Below are 23,406 nucleotides of genomic sequence, written 5' to 3'. Positions count from 1 at the left end.
CTGCTACAGCACACCTATTCCATTCCACAAAACACCTGATTACAATGGATGTGCAAACTCAACTGCAGGCCATACTTACTGAAATTAAAACTATAGGGCAGAGGACCCAGGACCCACATAGCGCCATCCAGGATATCATGAAAGAGCTGAGGGATATTAGCAGTCGACTTATGTTCAAGCTGAACCCACTAGTGACAATGAGCAGTGCATCAGTGTGTTGGAGGATAACCATGGTACTGTCTCTGCAGACCTCGATGGGGTGATCAAAGAGGTGCAGTGCTTGGAGGCCAGGATGGAGGACCAGGAGAGCAGGTCCAGACATAATAATCTTTGCATGGTTGTGTGTGGATGGTCCTTTAATCACCTTAGTACCAAAATGTGCACCACTTAAGAAGCAATCGCACGTTTGTACATAAAGCACATTTATTGTACCATTGTGTAGGGAGCAGTTAGATGATTGTTTGGAGTCAAACTAACCCCAGTCTCACTGAACCTCATAAATTGACAAATTATATATATGTTTGCAACAGTTATAACACTCCCATATATTTTATTACAGTCCATCCCCATATGTGATTGGACAACCCCTGTAAAAAGAAATCCCATCTTTCTCAAATTCTTCAATTCTCATTGGCCACTTGTTATCTTAACTACCATCATCAGATTGTACTCATAGCACACCCCTTCTTGGGATTCATTAGTGGTAGGTCATTACATCATCAAACAATTAAACATTTGTGTGCATACATAATTTGGTACTAGTAACAACTGGCCTGAGCCCTTTAACCTTAATCGTAATGGCACACGGTTCGCATGGATACTCCAACATCATGAGAAAAGCAGAAAATATATCTCATCCACCCAAACCTTTACTGGCATACAATAACATTCTGATCTAAATGACTACCATTTCCACATGCACGGCACATCTGAGAATACAATTGAAACTCCTATGTATCGATCACTTTAACCTCGAGCGTTACTTCACCCCATATTTGTTGCTGGTCAAAACAAATGGCCAGATACCTCTGTAAACCTCAATGCACTTAAAGAGATTACATCTGCCTCCTGCAGAACTGCCAAGCTCTGCATCATACACAAGGCTTTCTGTGGCCAGGGCCTGCACTATGTTCAACACTTTCTTCATAAATAACTTCCTTCTCAAGCCCTTCGCTCTGCTGCCTCCAACACTCTGAGAGCCAGATGCTTCTCCAGGCAGAGAGTAGGGGGTAGATCACTGGAAGGGCCTCCCTGCCCCTGTTAAACTTGAGCTGGACCACCTGAAGTTCCAGAAGAAGCTCAGAACCTTCCTTTTTGTTGTCTGCATTCTCTCCCTCCATCCCCTGCTTACCTACCTGTCTGCTGTGCCGACTGGTTGCTTGGTTACCCTCAGAGTTTCACTAGGTACTTGGCTCCTCTTGACCGGTCTCCCCAGAACTGCCTCCGGTCATGTTGTCATTAGGGGCTGTAACTTTAATCTCTACAGCCCCCCCTCCTTGCACTTACCAAGAGCTGCACTGTCCTTGCTGCACCCACTCAGAGCAATGCTGCCCTGATTACACTTTCCCCGTCCCCCTTGCACGTATACTTTTCCCTTCCCCTGCACTTTGCATTACAGCACTTGCACGATCTGAATGACACATGGCCTATTAAGGTTGTTTGTCTAGTCCTCCCTCTGAACCCTCACTTGTATTGTCGTCCCTAGAAACACATGTGTACAAGTGTGTCATACATTACTTATAATATCATAATCTTGACACTCTTGATTAAAGCCCTAAGGTACTCCCTAAACTCCTCACCTAGGACCTATGTGGTCATGTGTGCATCTGATGCAATGTGTGCAGCTGAGAGAGGTGTGTGTAGCCTACGCCCCACCATGATCTCGTGAGGGCTGAGGGGGCGCTCTTTTCTGGCTGATTTCTCAAATAAAACAATGCTAAGGGTAAGCAATAATCCCATGACTTTCTTAAAATGTTGCATATTTTGGCCAACCAGACCTTAAGAACCCTGTTTAACCTCTCTGCGAACCTGATGGCCTGTGGGTGGTACACAGACCACAACCTGTGATTGATTCTGAAAATCAAAGTCATTTCTGCAAGCAGGGCATTACAAAAGAGGGTTCCATTGTTGGATTTCAGGACCTCACAAATTCCCCACTGTGGAAAAAATTCTCTCATTTTGCTACAGACTTAGAATCAGGATGTACACAGGGACCATCCTCAATCTACCAGAAGAAAAGACAGACGATTACTATCTCATGCGTGAGCATGTACACAAAATCTATCTGGAGCTCCCTGGATGGCACAAGGGCCTAGGCAAGACTCCCCTTACTGACCTTGTGGTGTTTCTGGGATTGAATTATTTGCAAACTATCCAGTTTCCTACAAATCTACTTACCTGTGTCTGGAGGTTCGGCATAAAAAATTCCTCCTGAAGCTCTGCTGACATTTGTCATCGAGAAGGGTGTGACATGTAATGTAGTTGCTCTCGAAAGTTTTACTGGCTTTACTACCTTCACCATCAACTCTTGTCTCCACAGCAAGTCCGCAGGTGAGAGAATGCATCCTCTCTTTTTCCATAGCTCCTGTTTTTATATAGGAGCTTTTCCTTGCATATCTATGATTTAAAGCACCCGAACTGCAGTGTATGTGGCTGGCAACTGTACCTGCTGGGACACGGCTTCAATTTTCTGGGAATCTGTAAACGGCAAGTACGCCACTTCCTGTGACATCTTGTCAATGGCATAATTCCGGACGGCTATTGGATTAGTACAGTTATTGTGTGCACTGTATTTAACTATGCCTACCTCTGTGGACAGGGTTAATGCTTCAATTAGTCACAATAGCAGTGCAGGATGCTGGACAGGGTCCCGTCAGATATTCTAAACCCTCTTTTCTGCCACCATGACAACCCTGAATGCATAGTAGAGGTGACATACACAGAGTCTGAATAAATAGCAACTGCTTTCCCCTTGCATATATCTAGTGCCTATATAAGTACAGTCTCTGCAGCTTGACCTGGTACGTCTCCTCTGTGAAGCCTACAATGGCTGCACCCATATGCCTTTCACCAGTGTCTTGATTCATCATTGAGGACCCATCAACAAAAGTTCCTCACCTCCCTCCATGGCATCCTCTTTAACATGCATCCTTTCTTCTTCTCCCTCATAGGTTGCACAACCATTAACAATGTCATCAGGTTTTAAAGTCTTTGGGGTCATTACAAGGTTGGTGGTAAGGGGTTAACAGCGCCGGTAATGGTACCGGAGCCGTCAACCCCTTACCGCCCAATTACGAGTCTGTTCGTGGGACCCGCAAAGGGCGCCTGGTAAAACCATGTGCCCTTAGCGGGTCCCGCTAGCAGACCAGGGAGCTAACAACAGGCCCGTTATTAACGGGCCCGTTAACAAGCCCATTGTTAGCTCCCTCCCCATTCCCATTGAGCCCTATGGGGGCTCGAATGGGAATGGGGAAGTCCCGGTTCCGGGTTACTCGAATGAGGAATTTACCGGGTCCTCCAAGGTTGGAATGGCCCGGTAATTCCTCATTTAAGGAACCCGGACCCGGTACCCGGTAAGGGGCTAACCATGCCGCAAATTGCAGCATGGTTACCTCCAAGGTCGTAATGACCCCCTTAGGTACAAATGTTGCATGATTGACTAAGTGACACTGCACAGGATGTATTGATGCATTTGATAGAATGACCTTGTATCCCAAAACTCTTTGGGTTATCAAAGTTGACTTGGACATTTCCGAGATCGCAAAGACTGCATGCTCCGCATACAATGTCACCAGGCAACCCACTGTAATCATTGAAGAACTTTGAATTGCATAAGCTGCTGCCGCTAAAGCTTGCTCACAATGGAACTGTCTCTGTATTACTGGGTCTAAGATCCACAATAACATGCTAAAGGTTTATGGCCTAACAATGCCTGCTGGGTGAGGACTACTGTCATCACCTGCCAGTTCAAGTGAGAACACAAATAAAATGGTTTCTTGTAATTTGGGGTCGCCAAAACTAGAGAATTCCTGATTACAGCTTTGAGTTCTCGAAAGCAACACACCATTTCTCAAGACCATTCTATCAGACTTTTCACCTTCTGTGCTTCCTTAAGTCTCTGCAGTAAGGGCTTCACGTAACTTGAGTAGTCAAAGATTCACAAACTACAAGAGTTACAGAGTCCTGACAACTGCTGCATTGGATTCATTGTGACTGAATGAGGCATATTCTGTATTAGATCTCTCTGGCATTACCTTTGTCTTTGTCCACATTGTACCCCCTCTCCACAAGCAAGTTGAGGAGCATTATCAATGCACTGTTCACAACGCTCTGCCTTTCTCATCTGCCTTTCTCATCTGTGCCTTAGACAACCACCCTGTTCTTCTTAATCACTACTGCCTCTAAGAGTATCGTAACATTAGTGCCAGGTGTTACATCCTGCACTACAACAGGTGAAAACAAGTACTCAATTGGTACTCACCATGTCTGGTTTCTGATCCCAGGTTCCCAACTAACAAAACCTTTGCCCCATAAAGAAACAAATATGAATGGACAGATACCCCCCTTATCACACTGTTGGTACAGTATGCATGCAAACGTGCTGCTTCTCTTACTGGATACAAACCTGGAGTCAAGCATACTATACCTTCCTCTGTGAAATTCATTGACATTTGCAACTTACTCAAGAGGTCTCGACCCAGAAGATTTGCTGTGGTATCTGTACAATACAAAAAAGGAGCAGATACATTTTGTGTATCTACCTTGATATATAGTTCTTCAGTATAAGAAATCAACAGGATATCCCCAGAGAATCCCAGTGTGTCCATATTGCTGATTTGCAAGGAAAACTCATCTTCCTTAATCAAGAATGTGTAGCCCCTGTGTAGACCATGAAGGAAAATGTTCGGTCACCTACCTGCATGCCTATCCGGGGTTCCTCTTCTGGTTCGATGATAACAGACAGGACCGGACACACCTGTCCTACTCAAAGTACTTATTAGCACCGGGAAGCGAAATAACATGACTCTCTCCAAAAACACTTCCTCCAGTGTAATGAGTAACCGTTCCTTGGGGTAAATGATTTTTCTCCCATATCTGTACAGGTGCCTGTGCTGGCATGGTCAGTGGGATACAGCCCCAGTTGATGGGTTTTGTTGAACATGGGCCTGCTGCAATTGAACTAATTAAACTGGGGCCCTATTCCTCCGAACCTGCTGAATGACCCACTTCCCCATAGAAATCTTCCCTTACCCCTTGGATACCTTCTCATTTGCCTTGGACCATTGGGCATACCTGCCCATCCAACCCTGTGTCACCCCTGATCACCATTTCCCTGTTGTCCCAATTACTCCTGCTGTCCCTCCATTGAGTTAGTAATTACTTCCTCTTCCAAACAAATCTTTGCCAATGTATTCTGCACAAGCGTGGGCTCTGCGTTCTGTGCCTGTTCTATACTCTCCTTTCCTTTTTCTTGCCTCCTTTTACATAAATGCACAATGTGTGCCTGAATTTCTGGCCAACTCTTAGCCTCCAATCCTACCACTTTATTTATACTGTGCTGGACTTCCTTTGGAAGTCCCTTCTTTAGTATGTGTTAAAAAAACCACCACATTTATGTCCCATGCTTCTACCATCTCCACCCTCCACATCCCGTGAATTAAATGGATGTGTGTGGTCGGATAATCATCCTATTTAATAGTTTTGGCTAGAATTGAATTTATATCAGGCGTATCAGAATACATAATCGGAAAAGCCCCTCATACTTGCACCCCATAATTATTAAAAGCTGCTCGGTCATGGGCATTTGTAGCCAACTGAACTCCCTTATACCCCGATCTCCCCCAAACCTCATCTGACCGCTCACACATTAGGGCCGCGAATAAGCTCTTCATGTCTCCTATGTCCAACATGACCTGGCAGTGTGTTCTCTAATGCATATATCTACTTCCCCTCCTCTGCAGTGGGTGAAGGGGCTTTCTTCATCAAGTTATTCTGGTCCATGTGTGACCAGGGGATCTAATATGCCTTTCAAACGCCCTTCTGGACTAATGGAAACTGAGTTACACCCACTTTCACTCAGGCCTCCCCCATGTCTCCCACGCCACTTGCTACGGTCAAGAGAGCACATTGTCATGTCCTAATACCCCATGGTGCACTCTCTGTCACTGCTAATGGAGTGGGAGGCAGCACTGCTACACGCTGCTCTCACTGTGCAACATCCGATTCCCATTCCTCTTTGTCTCCTGCTCCTGTTATTACTTTCCCTAACGCGTCTATAGGCATGGAAGCATACTCAGCACTACCATAGGGTGCAGGCCCCCTATCCTCTCTGCTCAAACCCTGTACCCATGGCAATATTTCAGTTCTCCACATTGACCTCCTTGACCACTGATTCATCAAACCTAACAAGAACTTGTCCATGCCTCGCCATTTTTACTCTACATCCTTTACCTGCCTCTTCACGTCTTCCTGACCTTCATTTCTTTGTTGCTGCAACAACATTACCTCTTCCTCCGCTAACTGCAGCATTTCTTTCACTTTTTCTCACTTCTGTGTCTATACCACCATTCACAGCCGATCTCTGTCCTAGCAGGTAATGGCCTAACCTCCTTCTTCTCCCTCATTCTAGATACTTCATCTGCTCTTTTAGCTGCCAGCCTCACTCTCTCTCTCTCACACTTCCAGCCTTAATCTCTCTGCTAATGTAGCAGTCAGGGGAGTTATTCACTTTCCGCTTTCCGTTCGCTGCCTTTCTGTAGCCCTAACCATTGAACGAGTTACCCTTCCACTTTCCTCGCTGTCCCATTTTACACAAATTATAGCCGATGGAGGCATTACCTGTGTCCATCTCGCCACCACTGGAGTGGCCACTGGGGAAAATGGAGGTTCGATTTCTAGGTCTTTATACACTTCTGCAGGTAATGGCCTAACCTCCTTCTTCTCCCTCATTCTAGATACTTAATCTGCTCTTTTAGCTGCCAGCCTCACTCTCTCTCTCTCACACTTCCAGCCTTAATCTCTCTGCTAATGTAGCAGTCAGGGGAGTTATTCACTTTCCGCTTTCCGTTCGCTGCCTTTCTGTAGCCCTAACCATTGAACGAGTTACCCTTCCACTTTCCTCGCTGTCCCATTTTACACAAATTATAGCCGATGGAGGCATTACCTGTGTCCATCTCGCCACCACTGGAGTGGCCACTGGGGAAAATGGAGGTTCGATTTCTAGGTCTTTAGACACTTCTGCAGGTGATAAAGTATAGCACCCATATTGGGGTGATGCAGAAGGAATTCCTGCACCCTCCTTTTCCAGGTCATCCTCTGAGACCTCAACAATATGAGCCTCCTCGCTTTTTTCATATGTTCTATAGAGCTCTAAGATGTTCAACTGCTTCTCTAATTTGAAACTTGTGCCTCGTAGTTAAAAAAGTATTCAGGTTCTCTGATATTTTTCGTATCATAGGTTCCCTCAATAGACCAAAAATTTAGTAATTCACATTTAGTTTCCCGCAACCATTCCCAGTGGTATTTTAGAAACTATGGGCCTCATTACGAGGTTGGAGGAAGCCATAGAGCTATTAGCTCCATGGCTGCCTCCAAAACCCTTCCGACTCTGCCCTGGTGAATGGAGCAATTACCGGTCCATTCCACGGTCGGAGGGACCAGTAATTCCTCCATTCACCAGGGCCATTCCCCATTCCCATTTGAGCCCCCATAGGGCTCAATGGGAATGGGGAAGGCGCTAATAATGGTACCGCAAATTGCAATACCGTTATTAGCTCTAGAGTCCCATTGCGGGTCCCGTCCTTAACGCCTGCAAAAACCAGGCATTAAGGAAGGACCCGCAAAGGGAACTCGTAGTAGGGAGGTAGGGGATTACCGGCACCGGTGCCCTTACCAGTGCCGGTAACCCCTTACCTCCCTCCTCGTAATGAGGCCCTTTGTCTTATAACCAGGAAGCATCCTACACAAATGATTCAATAGAGTCTCCATACTCCAACCCAGATTATCCAAAATAATTTCACAAAAACAACACTGAAGCAGAACCGGCGGCATAAAAAATATCTACCTAAAGAACCCCCTTGCTTCCCCTTCCCAATTTATTAGTCGCTAACCACAACCACTCACCATACGTGCCTTCACCACTATCACCTTGCTTAGTTATTCACTTTTGTTATACTTCTCACGCTTAAACAAAATACAGCATCCTATCAAAAAACACTCACTGGCCAATATCTCTGAAATATCTCCTTCACTCGGGCATAGAAGGGGTGCAATGCTTTTAACTACAGCACCACTGCTCTCGCTCTCTTCATCACTAATATGGTCTTTTCTACTACAAAACCGTCTTTCCCTGACTACAGGAGGTGTTCCCTTCACTACTTTGACTAACCAAGAAAAGCGAGGCGAGGGCTTTGCCCGCATAGTAAGCACAAAATAAAATATGCCAAGGGTATACTTCACCAAGGTGTCTACGTGTGGACTTAAAATAAGACACCACCTCACCTTCAGTTGAGGGCTCCAGCCAACCAGATACCCAAACAAAGGCATCAGGACAAACCTCACAATGGACATGCTGGGTGGAATACCACCTCACACCTCTAAAATAACAATCTAGGTAAAAATATATATAAAGGATTTACAACATAAAACAGTACACTTACTCCTTCAAAGCATTCACCCTTCCAATACCTGAAACCTCAAATACCTTCACACATGCACTCCAAGTCCACCCTTACCAATCCCCTTAAATCAGAAAAAAACAACCCTCTTTAACCCATATTTCCCCTCTTATTTTATCCCAGAAAAGTGCACACATGTGAACCCGAAGCACTCTGATATGTTGCCCTGTCAAGTCGTCCTGCACAGCTGGTCCATGGTACCATGCTTCCGGGGGCAACAGATGGTCCATTAACCAATATGACACCTGCACATTTCTCTTTTTCATAGTGCATGGAAATCTGATCCCTGCAGGTAGTTGCTGCAGCTGAGTTGTGCAGACAGGAGACTCCCAATGTCTTGCAAAGCCTGGGACCCACCCAGGGATACCAAATGTGCAGATGGGCCTTTAATCACTTTCATCCAAACAAACCCACCACTAAAACGGGAGTGCATGTGTGTACATAAAGCAGTTTATTGTACAATTGTCCACGGAGCAGCTAGATGACCCTATGGAGTCAAACTAACCCAGATCTCACTGAATCACATAAGTTGACACATTACATACATGTTTGCAACAGTTAAAACACTCTAAAATATTTTATTACAGTCCACTCCCCACATGTGATTGATCAAAAGCTATTCAAAGAAATCCCATCTTTCTCCAATTCTTCCATACTCATTGGCCACTTATGATTTTAACTACCATCTTCAGATGGCATTTATAGCAAACCCCTTCTTGGGATTCATCCATTGTAGGTCATGACATCATCAAACAGTTAAACATTTGTGTGTAAAACAATATTATTATTAGTAACAACTGGCCTGATACCTTTAACTTTAAAAGTAAGTGCACATGGTCCGCATAGATACTCCAACAACATGAGAAAACCAGAGAAAACAAGTTCCCTTTGAACTGGCAATCACTATCTCATTCACCCCAACTTGTATTGGCATTCCGGAACATTCTAATCTAAATGACTACCATTTTGACGCGCAACTCCTATGTATTGATCATCTTTAGCCTCTGGCAGTATTTCATCCCATATTTATTGCTGCTCAAACACAAATGCTAGGTCCATCTGCAAAACTTCAATGCACTTAAAGAGATTACATCTGCCTCCTGCGGAACTACCAAGCCATAAACATTGTGTCCTGTTTGATAGCTGACCATTTGCTTGGTTACTCATGGTTCCTCCTTTAAGTTTTAGTCCTACAGAACTAGATTTTCCGAGCTACCTAAAATTCAGCGCACAAACTGCCGACTGCAGAGACTAAATGAATTCATAAAAGCTCACTACATACAGATTTATACATTCCCTTTGTATGTTCCTCAGTGTGTATGCGTGTTTACTAAATATTATCTCTCCTTTACAGTGGGTTCTTCAGGACAGCCCCCCCCCCTTGCCCACATTTGCATTATGAAACTAATTTTCACGTCTCACAAATTGCATCTGTGTATGCACGTACCAATCTAATATGTATCAAATTTAAACAAAATGTAACAATAAAGTAACATATCCCATTCACATTAAACTGCACTGGATACATATGAAATTGCAACATAATGCCCAGTTTGCTACAACCCCAGACACAAATATTTTCACACGCAACATAAACTCAGCCACAGCTCTATTAAAAAAATATAATTGTTTGTGGAGTAAATATAGTTCACAGTGTGACCATATCAAGCACACCATTTTAATTGTAAGCAGTTTGAAAGCGTGACAGTGTTGCAATACCCATCGTACTGCTGTTGTCGCTTTTATAAACAATAAACATCACGCAACCAGATCTGTTTCCCGATTTTGGAAACTTTGAAAGCAAGCCATAGTGTACTGTCTAGTAGTCCTGAAGTGTTGAAGCTGTCACTATTGAATTTGGGAACAATACTGCTTGGGATTGTTTAATTGAAGAGCTGAAGTCACTGGAAATGCATAACCATTATAATCTGTGAAGTGGCTGCCTCTGGGATGATCCAAGAGCTATTGAGATTGAGTATATAATTAGTGAAGGAGAAAGATCAGCAGAGACAGTCAAACAACCTATAAAATCAGCAGCAGTGGCAAGGCTCCAATTTGGGCCCCTACACTTCAAGAGAGGCAAATGTCAAATGAAACCTCAAGCCTGCTGCCTGATATTGGATTCAAAGGGCCCTCCGTTATGGAGCATCCTCCACGAAGAGAAAAATTACAGACCGCTTTATCAAAGGTCGCAGCATGAGTGAGGGTGGTTTACGATTGACTGAGGAGTCCCTCTTGAACAGGGTGACTGAAATGGATCCAGAGGAAAGTATTGAAAATCCCTTATTGGCAGGGTCTCCCCTCTCAGCTAATAACATGACATCTACCGGCCTGGAACCTGAGCTGAATTTGACTCCTATTTCAGCAATTTTGGTGGAGGGGGGGCACTGGATCCATTAGATACACTAACTGCACTAACAGGAATCAATTTGTGCTGCAAAATGAACGCTATTTGCTGTTTGAAACACAGCATTGCGACCCGTGAAGGGGCTCTTGCTGGTGTCTGTTCGCTTCCTGGAGAAGGCGGGGCTTGTGCTGTACATGTGATGTATTACGTGATTTTCACCAGCTTCAAAGCGCTGAGCCAACCGCCCGAGCGGCAAACGTTGCTGCACTAACAGGAATCAATTTGTGCTGCAAAACAAACGTTATTTGCTGTATGAAACCCAGCATTGCAAGCTGTGAAGGTGCTCTTGCTGGTGTGTGTTCGCTACCTGGAGGAGGCGGGGCTTGCACTGTACACGTGATGTATCACATGATTTTCACCAGCTTCAAAGCGCTGAGCCAACCACCCGAGCGGCGAACGTTGCTGCACTAACAGAAATCAATTTGTGCTGAAAAACTAACGTTATTTGCTGTTTGAAACCCAGCATTGCGAGCTGTGAAGGTGCTCTTGCTGGTGTCTGTTCGCTTCCTGGAGGAGGCGGGGCTTGCGCTGTACACATGATGTATCACGTGATTTTCACCAGCTTCAAATCGCTGAGCTGACCACCCTTGCGGCATTAAGCCCGTTGGGGTAAAGGGCGCTGACTGCTGTGTGGCTGTTTGGCACTGGAGGAAGGGAGATCATCTTAAGTGTGCACCAAGTGGAAGCACCTCTTGACCTTTGTGCCTCAGAGTCGCAGAGTCTAAGGCTTTACAGTATCTTCCGTTCTCATTTGCAAGTAAGGTGCAACTCTGCGCACTAAAATCTGGCATGCCCCTCGCAACGGGCTCCCTGGCGGTTAGAGGTGAAAGAATATTACTAACCCCGGTGTCACAGCAATGCGCTGCACGCATGACATGCTCCACCCCTCATTCGCGAAAGTCGAAAGAAAGAGGTATGGCTTCACCGAACTTGCGGAACTGTAAAGATATCCGTACATTTTGGAAAGAGGCCAGAGAAAAGTCCATTGCTAGCGCTGGCTTGAGGGTGAACCAGTTGCAAACTGGAACAACAGACGCAAGTGTCACGCCTTGCACTATAACATCAAGCGCAACACTGAAGACATGTGAGTCAAACTATCTTCCCCCAGACAGCTCAACACCCTCAGTCCCTGAGCCTCAGGTTGTCCATATATCCCTCTCCGAAGGAACATCGATTTCAGATAGCGCACTATTAAAAGCAATCCCCTCAACAGCTAAACTATCGCAAATAAACACAGCAATGTGCCTTCAGTGCAGATGTGGCAGTTATTGATTTAGACCCTGAAGGCACTGCCTTTTCTATACAAGGTCTTCCGGACAATCTGTCCAAATCTCCAGTGTTGTTCGACTCCCCTGAAGAGGGGAATAGTAGTTCCGCTTTGAGTGTTTCCTTTATGCAACCGACAACTCGCTTCAAATGGCCATGGAGCACTCTAGCGGAATGCAAAATGGAAAGTTACTTGAAGGAACATTGCATGCCATGAACATGGCAATTCAGGCATTAGGTAAACTATACGAGTCTACTGACTCCAAACTTGCTAAACACTCTATCAATATGGAAGACATACGCATTTGGCAGGAAACGTTTGAACAACAACTCACTACTAGACTCCTGCCTCTGAATCCGGCCAAAAAAACGAAAGTACTCGGGATAGCGGTCGCTTGCCAAACCTCCATTGCCAGCGTATCCCCAGTGTCTGGCAAGAATAAAAAGACATCTACAACTCTAAAATATATTGAAAAGTTATACTTGAGATAACGGAGCCGTGCCAAGCTCCACAAATCAAAAAAGCTGCAGTAGAATTAACAACTAGCAGCAACCAGGAAGCTTCTTTAAAAAGGGATTATACCATCTTTAAGGCAAGCAAAACAGGTATTCATCCAGAAAATGGTATACATAAACCTGTTAAAAATTCAAAGAAAGAAAAGATGGGGTGATAGCAAGTACTAAGCAGTTTTTTAAGGCTATTAATCTACCTCAAAAAAGTGCAACTTCCGCTTCTCAAGCGATCAAGAAAAAATATAAACAACAAGCATTAGCAAAAGAGAATAAAAGCCTGATGAAAGCCCCGGTTAGTCAGATGTCATATGCACCACTAGATGACCTACTGAAGCACATTGACAACAATAAATCAGATTCTCACCCTGAATCAAATGACCAATTGAAAAAAAAGTGTAATATCTGACTGCCCTAAAGCAGGAGCTATTGCATTGGCTCAAGCTCGCGACTTAGACGCAATGAACCAACATAGACTGGAGATACGGAAAGCTGTGGATGCTTACATAACTAGCCATAGAGAACCGGAAGTCAACAATCAGGGCATAATGAGAGAACTGCAGAAGCCAATCGCAGAGAGAGAGAAGCTCGGAACTAGGTTGTTTGAAGGAAGGGCTCACGAGAGTGAAGAAGAGTCTAGCCACAATACACATAATGAAGCAGAACCTCTCAACCCTCGTGGCTCCCTTTTAGTCCCAGCACCAGCGCCAAATAACCAACAAACAGTTAAAATGGAGAACAATGTCTATGCAGCCAGCAATTCACACCTGACTGCTGAAGTTCTACACAGAATTGAAGTAGCACTGAGATCCATTGAAGCTAGCCAAAAACTCACAAGTTTGAACAAGCCGCAGTTGAAGGAAAGGAAAAATGACAGAAATGAGAAAGCAAATCCTGACCTCAAACTTGGGCCGAAGCGCTTGGCAACATATTCTTTGACACTAGCGTGCCGTCCGCCTCCTGGAGTACAATATGATCGAAACAGGAGATCAGTAATGGCTATCGTCTCAGAAATAACAGAGTTAGAGGATATAACATCCTCAGATATTGACTGTGTAGAATTTACTAAAGATGGAAAGCTCAACTCAGTTTGACTCTGGCTAAATTCCCGAGTCGTCAAAAAAGTAATATGGTCATCAAAAAAAGCTTTATATAACCTGTGTTTTGAGTTAAGCCCCAAACTAACCACCGACATAAAGCAAAATGTTGAACTAGATCAAGTGACTGACCATGGAAGAAATGCTGCTCATGAGAAGGAGGAAAACATAAGACAACAAATGCCTAACACTTGTCAATGTAAATGCTCTCAGAAGCTATGATAACTAGACAGATCAAAGCAACAAAACTTAGCTACACTTTCAAGTTGGAACACAAGAGGGTTTGTCCATTTACTCAACAAGTCCTCTAGTGGTGCATATGACATCTGATTAACCGGGGCTTTCATCAGGCTTTTATTCTCTTTTGCTAATGCTTGTTGTTTATATTTTTTCTTGATCGCTTGAGAAGCGGAAGTTGCACTTTTTTGAGGTAGATTAATAGCCTTAAAAAACTGCTTAGTACTTGCTATCACCCCCTCTTTTCTTTCTTTGAATTTTTAACAGGTTTATGTATACCATTTTCTGGATGAATACCTGTTTTGCTTGCCTTAAAGATGGTATAATCCCTTTTTAAAGAAGCTTCCTGGTTGCTGCTAGTTGTTAATTCTACTGCAGCTTTTTTGATTTGTGGAGCTTGGCACGGCTCCGTTATCTCAAGTATAACTTTTCAATATATTTTAGAGTTGTAGATGTCTTTTTATTCTTGCCAGACACTGGGGATACGCTGGCAATGGAGGTTTGGCAAGCGACCGCTATCCCGAGTACTTTCGTTTTTTTGGCCGGATTCAGAGGCAGGAGTCTAGTAGTGAGTTGTTGTTCAAACGTTTCCTGCCAAATGCGTATGTCTTTCATATTGATAGAGTGTTTAGCAAGTTTGGAGTCAGTAGACTCGTATAGTTTACCTAATGCCTGAATTGCCATGTTCATGGCATGCAATGTTCCTTCAAGTAACTTTCCATTTTGCATTCCGCTAGAGTGCTCCATGGCCATTTGAAGCGAGTTGTCGGTTGCATAAAGGAAACACTCAAAGCGGAACTACTATTCCCCTCTTCAGGGGAGTCGAACAACACTGGAGATTTGGACAGATTGTCCGGAAGACCTTGTATAGAAAAGGCAGTGCCTTCAGGGTCTAAATCAATAACTGCCACATCTGCACTGAAGGCACATTGCTGTGTTTATTTGCGATAGTTTAGCTGTTAAGGGGATTGCTTTTAATAGTGCGCTATCTGAAATCAATGTTCCTTCGGAGAGGGATATATGGACAACCTGAGGCTCAGGGACTGAGGGTGTTGAGCTGTCTGGGGGAAGATAGTTTGACTCACATGTCTTCAGTGTTGCGCTTGATGTTATAGTGCAAGGCGTGACACTTGCGTCTGTTGTTCCAGTTTGCAACTGGTTCACCCTCAAGCCAGCGCTAGCAATGGACTTTTCTCTGGCCTCTTTCCAAAATGTACGGATATCTTTACAGTTCCGCAAGTTCGGTGAAGCCATACCTCTTTCTTTCGACTTTCGCGAATGAGGGGTGGAGCATGTCATGCGTGCAGCGCATTGCCGTGACACCGGGGTTAGTAATATTCTTTCACCTCTAACCGCCAGGGAGCCCGTTGCGAGGGGCGTGCCAGATTTTAGTGCGCAGAGTTGCACCTTACTTGCAAATGAGAACGGAAGATACTGTAAAGCCTTAGACTCTGCGACTCTGAGGCACAAAGGTCAAGAGGTGCTTCCACTTGGTGCACACTTAAGATGATCTCCCTTCCTTCAGTGCCAAACAGCCACACGGCAGTCAGCGCCCTTTACCCCAACGGGCTTAATGCCGCAAGGGTGGTCAGCTCAGCGATTTGAAGCTGGTGAAAATCACGTGATACATCATGTGTACAGCGCAAGCCCCGCCTCCTCCAGGAAGCGAACAGACACCAGCAAGAGCACCTTCACAGCTCGCAATGCTGGGTTTCAAACAGCAAATAACGTTAGTTTTTCAGCACAAATTGATTTCTGTTAGTGCAGCAACGTTCGCCGCTCGGGTGGTTGGCTCAGCGCTTTGAAGCTGGTGAAAATCACGTGATACATCACGTGTACAGTGCAAGCCCCGCCTCCTCCAGGAAGCGAACAGACACCAGCAAGAGCACCTTCACGGCTTGCAATGCTGGGTTTCATACAGCAAATAACGTTTGTTTTGCAGCACAAATTGATTCCTGTTAGTGCAGCAACGTTTGCCGCTCGGGCGGTTGGCTCAGCGCTTTGAAGCTGGTGAAAATCATGTAATACATCACATGTACAGCACAAGCCCCGCCTTCTCCAGGAAGCGAACAGACACCAGCAAGAGCCCCTTCACGGGTCGCAATGCTGTGTTTCAAACAGCAAATAGCGTTCATTTTGCAGCACAAATTGATTCCTGTTAGTGCAGTTAGTGTATCTAATGGATCCAGTGCCCCCCCTCCACCAGAATTGCTGAAATAGGAGTCAAATTCAGCTCAGGTTCCAGGCCGGTAGATGTCATGTTATTAGCTGAGAGGGGAGACCCTGCCAATAAGGGATTTTCAATACTTTCCTCTGGATCCATTTCAGTCACCCTGTTCAAGAGGGACTCCTCAGTCAATCGTAAACCACCCTCACTCATGCTGCGACCTTTGATAAAGCGGTCTGTAATTTTTCTCTTCGTGGAGGATGCTCCATAACGGAGGGCCCTTTGAATCCAATATCAGGCAGCAGGCTTGAGGTTTCATTTGACATTTGCCTCTCTTGAAGTGTAGGGGCCCAAATTGGAGCCTTGCCACTGCTGCTGATTTTATAGGTTGTTTGACTGTCTCTGCTGATCCTTCTCCTTCACTAATTATATACTCAATCTCAATAGCTCTTGGATCATCCCAGAGGCAGCCACTTCACAGATTATAATGGTTATGCATTTCCAGTGACTTCAGCTCTTCAATTAAACAATCCCAAGCAGTATTGTTCCCAAATTCAATAGTGACAGCTTCAACACTTCAGGACTACTAGACAGTACACTATGGCTTGCTTTCAAAGTTTCCAAAATCGGGAAACAGATCTGGTTGCGTGATGTTTATTGTTTATAAAAGCGACAACAGCACTACGATGGGTATTGCAACACTGTCACGCTTTCAAACTGCTTACAATTAAAATGGTGTGCTTGATATGGTCACACTGTGAACTATATTTACTCCACAAACAATTATATTTTTTTAATAGAGCTGTGGCTGTGGCTGAGTTTATGTTGCGTGTGAAAATATTTGTGTCTGGGGTTGTAGCAAACTGGGCATTATGTTGCAATTTCATATGTATCCAGTGCAGTTTAATGTGAATGGGATATGTTACTTTATTGTTACATTTTGTTTAAATTTGATACATATTAGATTGGTACGTGCATACACAGATGCAATTTGTGAGACGTGAAAATTAGTTTCATAATGCAAATGTGGGCAAGGGGGGGGGGGCTGTCCTGAAGAACCCACTGTAAAGGAGAGATAATATTTAGTAAACACGCATACACACTGAGGAACATACAAAGGGAATGTATAAATATGTATGTAGTGAGCTTTTATGAATTCATTTAGTCTCTGCAGTCGGCAGTTTGTGCGCTGAATTTTAGGTAGCTCGGAAAATCTAGTTCTGTAGGACTAAAACTTAAAGGAGGAACCATGAGTAACCAAGCAAATGGTCAGCTATCAAACAGGACACAATGTTTATGGCTTGGTAGTTCCGCAGGAGGCAGATGTAATCTCTTTAAGTGCATTGAAGTTTTGCAGATGGACCTAGCATTTGTGTTTGAGCAGCAATAAATATGGGATGAAATACTGCCAGAGGCTAAAGATGATCAATACATAGGAGTTGCGCGTCAAAATGGTAGTCATTTAGATTAGAATGTTCCGGAATGCCAATACAAGTTGGGGTGAATGAGATAGTGATTGCCAGTTCAAAGGGAACTTGTTTTCTCTGGTTTTCTCATGTTGTTGGAGTATCTATGCGGACCATGTGCACTTACTTTTAAAGTTAAAGGTATCAGGCCAGTTGTTACTAATAATAATATTGTTTTACATGATGATAGTAATTTAGGGACTATAGACATCACATTACTGCAAGAGACGTGGCTGACGTCAGTTCTGGTATGGGGTAATCATGATATCTATCTAAACCCTGCACTTAAACATCCCTCTGGAAGACCATCTTCGGGGCTTCTAATTGCCATCAAATCAACAAAGGTAACATCGTCAGAATTATGGTCAATGCCAAACAATCACATGTTCATGGTGAAGGCGGTTATCGGGAATACTTTTTATGCAATTCTAAATTTATATTGGAATAGCATGGCAATAACAGAAACTAAATTTTATCATGATTTGTCTATGCTTTTGGATTTAATTGAAACTGACACCATGGTATCCTATGTAGTAATGGCAGGTGATCTCAATATCAATTGTTGGGAAAGTAAAACGCAAAGCGATAAACTTAAAACACATAGATGGAAGTTATTTACGAAACATTGAAACCTTCACATGCTTAATGGTGCATTCAAAACAGACACGCCACCTCATGCCACATGGAAACGAGGGAGCTCTGCAAGGAAACCACCTATATGTTAATCCTGGGATGAATCGCCTTAGATCGATTGCGGAGGGTTTACATCATCTCAATAAATTTTTGTCAAATTCGCTCTCTATGGAAGCGGGGAGCAGGGGCTATCAGGGAACGGAATATAGTAATGCAATGCAACTTTTCCAGCAGCCCAAATCAACATACGTGAAATCAATAGCCAAACCTCATTTACATTCTTTTGATTCAGAATTGAAATTGAGAAAAAGAGCATATCGAGCCAAAGTGAGTCACATAGCTAGAAACCCTCTGGATCAGAAGGTACTTCAACTCAGGAAGGCTAAAAATCAATATGTAAATTGGGTAAGACAACATCGAGCCCAACTGTATCAAAATGATGGTACAAACATGCTGAGTATTTTACCCTCCAAAAACACAGCAAAAATGTGGTCAATCATTAATCAAGCAACGGTTGGCTCACAGGTGGCAATTCAAGCAAATGCAGTCAATGAACAAAAATGGGTAAAGCACTTTACAAATCTTTATGCTGCTCCACAGGGCAGCGAATGTCCTGAATATAACAAGTCTATGCAAAAATTTAACTTAGAATTTGATCAAAAGGATATATGGCTCTTGATTAAATCAGCAAGCAACTCTAAGGCGTCTGGCCCTGATGGATTATCTAACTACTAACTGAAATTGCAACCGGAACTGTGGGCATATATATTGTACAAAATATTTACGGCTATAAATCAAGAGCAAGTGATCCGAAACAACTGGACTCATGCCACAACTGTGCCCCTATTTAAAAAAGGAGATTGTCAACTGCCGACTAGTTATCGACCAATTTCACTGCTTGACGTCCCTGGCAAAATCTATGGAAGACTTTTACTGAAAGAACTAAATAAATGGACCACGGCCCAACATCTAAATGATCCATTTCAAGCAGGTTTCGTGTCGGGGTTGGGTACAGTGCCAAATATCCTATGCCTAAACTTGATAAAATAGCAATACTTAGAAATGGGCAAACCATTATACTTGGCATTTATCGACTTTCAGGCAGCATTTGATTCGATTGACAGAACTATGCAATACAACAAATTGATAAAATATAAGTGTCCTGTTTCCATATTAACCTTGGTTATGCTACTCCACACGAACACTACAATGCAAGTACATCTAACATATGGGGGCCATCTATCAGCAATGATAGCTACGAAGAGAGGTCTGAAACAAGGATGTTCTTTTGCATCATTTTTGTTCAATTTTTTCATCCTGGATATGGGTGACATATTCACTAGTATTATCTGTGATGCTCCGAAGTTGGGCAACCAAAAAATATAATTTACGTACTCTATGCCGACGCCTTGGTAATTATGTCTCAAACCCCCAGTGGGCTGCAAAACATGCTACAAGCTCTAGATGCATACACCCAAAAAAATGACATGATCATAAACATCAATAAATCACAGTTGGTAGTATGCAAGCTGAGACCAACTTAAAAAAAACAAATTTCTAGCAAAGACAAATACATCATCTTGAACAGAAGTACTGTCTTAAGGATAACATCATCCCTACCCTCTCTAAAGAACCTAAACTCGGCTGACTTTAAGTGGATTGAGCCTTATCACAAAGACAATAAGGCGAAAGCCTACCTCCACATCTATGCCTCCGCAATACAAGACATCTGCCGCCAAGCCGGTGAAGACTTAAAAGCCCAAGGCTTGTGGCTATCGGAATTACCAACTATGGATCCCAAGATCTCCACCAGAGAAACACACCATAACAAAGGAAGGGCAAGCGCCTACACATCATCTAATCGACATGATAACCGTAGAATTGAACTGAAATCTCACTTCATACTCTCACCCGGGACCCCGAAAACGCGCCTAGACTCACCTGCCCGCTCGACACGACCAGTCTGTGAACATCCCGAGCTAAATCGGTCACCACAGAAAAGCCAATATATTAGAAAACAAGATCCTGCTAAGACTCGCCCGCCCCATTCTCAAGCCCATAGATCACGTCGGGAGAACAGAAAGCTCAGCTGGAGAGACCAGTCCCCGCGAAGAGGCCGGCTTAATTACAGCCCCCGGGCGCAACGGAAACCATCTTCGCCGACGGCTAGCACAAACTCGACAACTCCATCTGGCCCATGGGAATGGATAAAAGACGCTCTATCATTGAAGCGCACTAGATAGCAATTACCAAAAGAAGCTGATACCCAATTCTATCAAAAGGCCTTATCGCTGGCCTCTTGGAACACCAGAGGACACTCCCACCTAACGGATCACAATACCGTAGATCTAGGTCAATTTGACATATTTTGTCTCCAGGAAACATGGCTCCAGGAAAAACCATCTATGGACGGTTATGACATCGTGATCTCGCCAGCTGTTAAAGGCCGACTAGGCCGCCCCTCAGCTGGCCTTCTGATTGGGATACGGTCAGATCAAAACCTAAAACTTATCAAAACAACGGCAAGATCCTATGAGGTGCTGGCGGTCTTAATTGAATGGAACTCGGCACACGAACTCCCGACACCACAAGCAAAGCAGTCCTCAGTCCTACCGCTTGCTCTGCTTACTACTTATTGGAATCCACAAAGGTCCTCAACGCCACTCTTCTGTCAAACTATTGCTGAGGCAATCGACGAGATTCTTAGTGAATGGAACACCCCCTACCTACTTATCTGCGGGGACCTCAATGCGAAATGCATTCAACCACAAAATATTCCCCGAAACTCGACCATCACCACAGCAGCGGAGCTCAGGGGCCAAGCTTGGATGACTCTGATGACATCAAGGAACCTGCATAACGCTGCCTGGCTTTTAGAAGGCCACCCACATCTACCGACGTGGGAGAGAAACCGGTCTTCTGCCACTCTAGATTACATCTTCGCCTCCCAAGCACTGTGTGCAATTATTCAAGATTTTCACGTAGTCAAAACTCTACCAAGCGACCATAACATGCTAACAGTATCCTGGCCTTCATCCGGCCGCATTGCACCGAGTTACCTGACATCGATTGAAACGAATCCCCAACTAACGCGTCTCCGCTTGTCATCGGCCAACATCAAAATGATCACTCAACAGTACGTCTCAGACATTAAGTCAGAAACGGTTCTCGTTTCATCACCAAGGCCGAACTACCTACCTATGCTTCTTAAGCATAGGCATCATGTGAAACAACGGCCGGCGTCCCCAAAAGCCCATATTCATCAGTACGATAAACAAATAGCACTAAGAAAAAAAGCACTGAGACTACTCAGAAGACGCGCCAAGGCTGATAACACCATGGTTGCATTGGACCGATGGAAAGACGAAAATAAAATCTACAAATCATGGATCAGAGCGCGCCGAGCCGCACTTTACCAGCACAACGCTGAATCAATGATGAGAGTCTTAATGTCAAAGAAAACCGCGGACTTCTGGTCCCTGGTAAACGCCTCCCATGGTATCACAACCTCAACTATGATCAACGCAGTCCCGGAACAAGTCTGGGTCACATTTTTCACCAATCTCTTCGCCAGTCCGCCTTCTACCACTAACACGTCTTTTGATACTACGGCCGCCCCTTGGATCGATCTGTCAGCTCCAGCAGACATAAGTGCAGCCATCCTAAAACTAAAATCTTCACGAGTTCCGGGCCCAGACGGCCTGACGAACATAGACCTAAAGAAACATCACCTGGAATGGTCCAGCTTCATCAGTATTCTGTTTGACCACTGTCGGTCCACTAGAAAGATTCCAGCATCATGGTCCAAAGCAATCATTATCCCAATTTTCAAGCAAGGAAGCAGGGAAGAGCCTCAAAACTATCGCCCAATCGCCCTATTGGACATAATGGGTAAACTTTTTGCGTCACTCCTATTGTACCATTTCAATCGATGGGCGAAACTGGCCCCCTGCAGTGACCCATTTCAACTAGGCTTCAAGAAAAACGGCGGCACCGCATTAAACATCCTCATACTCACCATTCTGAAAGCCAAAATAAAACAAGGGTCCCCCACAGTCTACGTGGCGTTCATCGACCTCTCTCAGGCATTCGACAAAGTTGAGAGATGTAAACTGTGGAGAAAGCTGGAAAACTGGAACTGTCCGAAAGACGTGCTACTACCAATAATAGCCCTCCATACCAACAATACACTCAGTGTCCGGTTGAACAGACAGGGAGCACTGTCTAAAGAAATCCCCGCTCACAGAGGAGTTAAACAAGGCTGCCCTCTAGCCCCTGCTCTGTTCGTGGCTTTCCTGGGGGACTACAAAGACTCAGAAGCCCAGGTCCGAAGCTTCCCGCCGAAGTTTGGTAACAGTTCCCTCTCACGCCTTCTTTACGCGGATGACCTGATTCTCTTCGATCAAACCCTGATCGGCCTCCAGCGGCAGCTGGACAATCTGGAAGCCTACATGACCACCAACAATCTTCAGATCAATCAGACGAAAACGAAAATCATGATCCTCTCCAGATCGGGCCGCTCCATGAAAAAAACTCGACCTTGGTCAGTCTGTAAAACCAACATTGAAGTGGTCTCGCACTTTAAATATCTAGGTGTGATCTTCGATGGCTCCTCGAAGGAACTCACAATGCAACAACGTCTGTGGTCTAAAACTAAACAACTTACATCTCAACTAAGAGCGATCGACAGAAAGTATGGCAAATTCTCGCTAGTACCGGCCATTAATTTCTACAAAGGTAAAATGGTACCGACCCTGACCTATGGCATGGACGCCATGTTCACTGTTCCGTCCACACTGTGGCGGGCCTTGGAAGCCTACATTTGGAAATCGCTCCTAGGCCTACCCACCGCCATTCCAATCGAAGCCATCAGACGAGACCTGGGCCTCCTATCACTAAGTGCCTCCGTCAGTGGGGCCTCATTGGCCCTCTTCAGGAAGATTCTTAT

This window comes from Ambystoma mexicanum, chromosome 12 (genome assembly GCF_040938575.1).
Source record: "Ambystoma mexicanum isolate Mex_15411 chromosome 12, UKY_AmexF1_1, whole genome shotgun sequence".
Lineage (NCBI taxonomy): Eukaryota > Metazoa > Chordata > Amphibia > Caudata > Ambystomatidae > Ambystoma > Ambystoma mexicanum.
Note: the sequence above shows the minus strand (reverse complement) of the source record.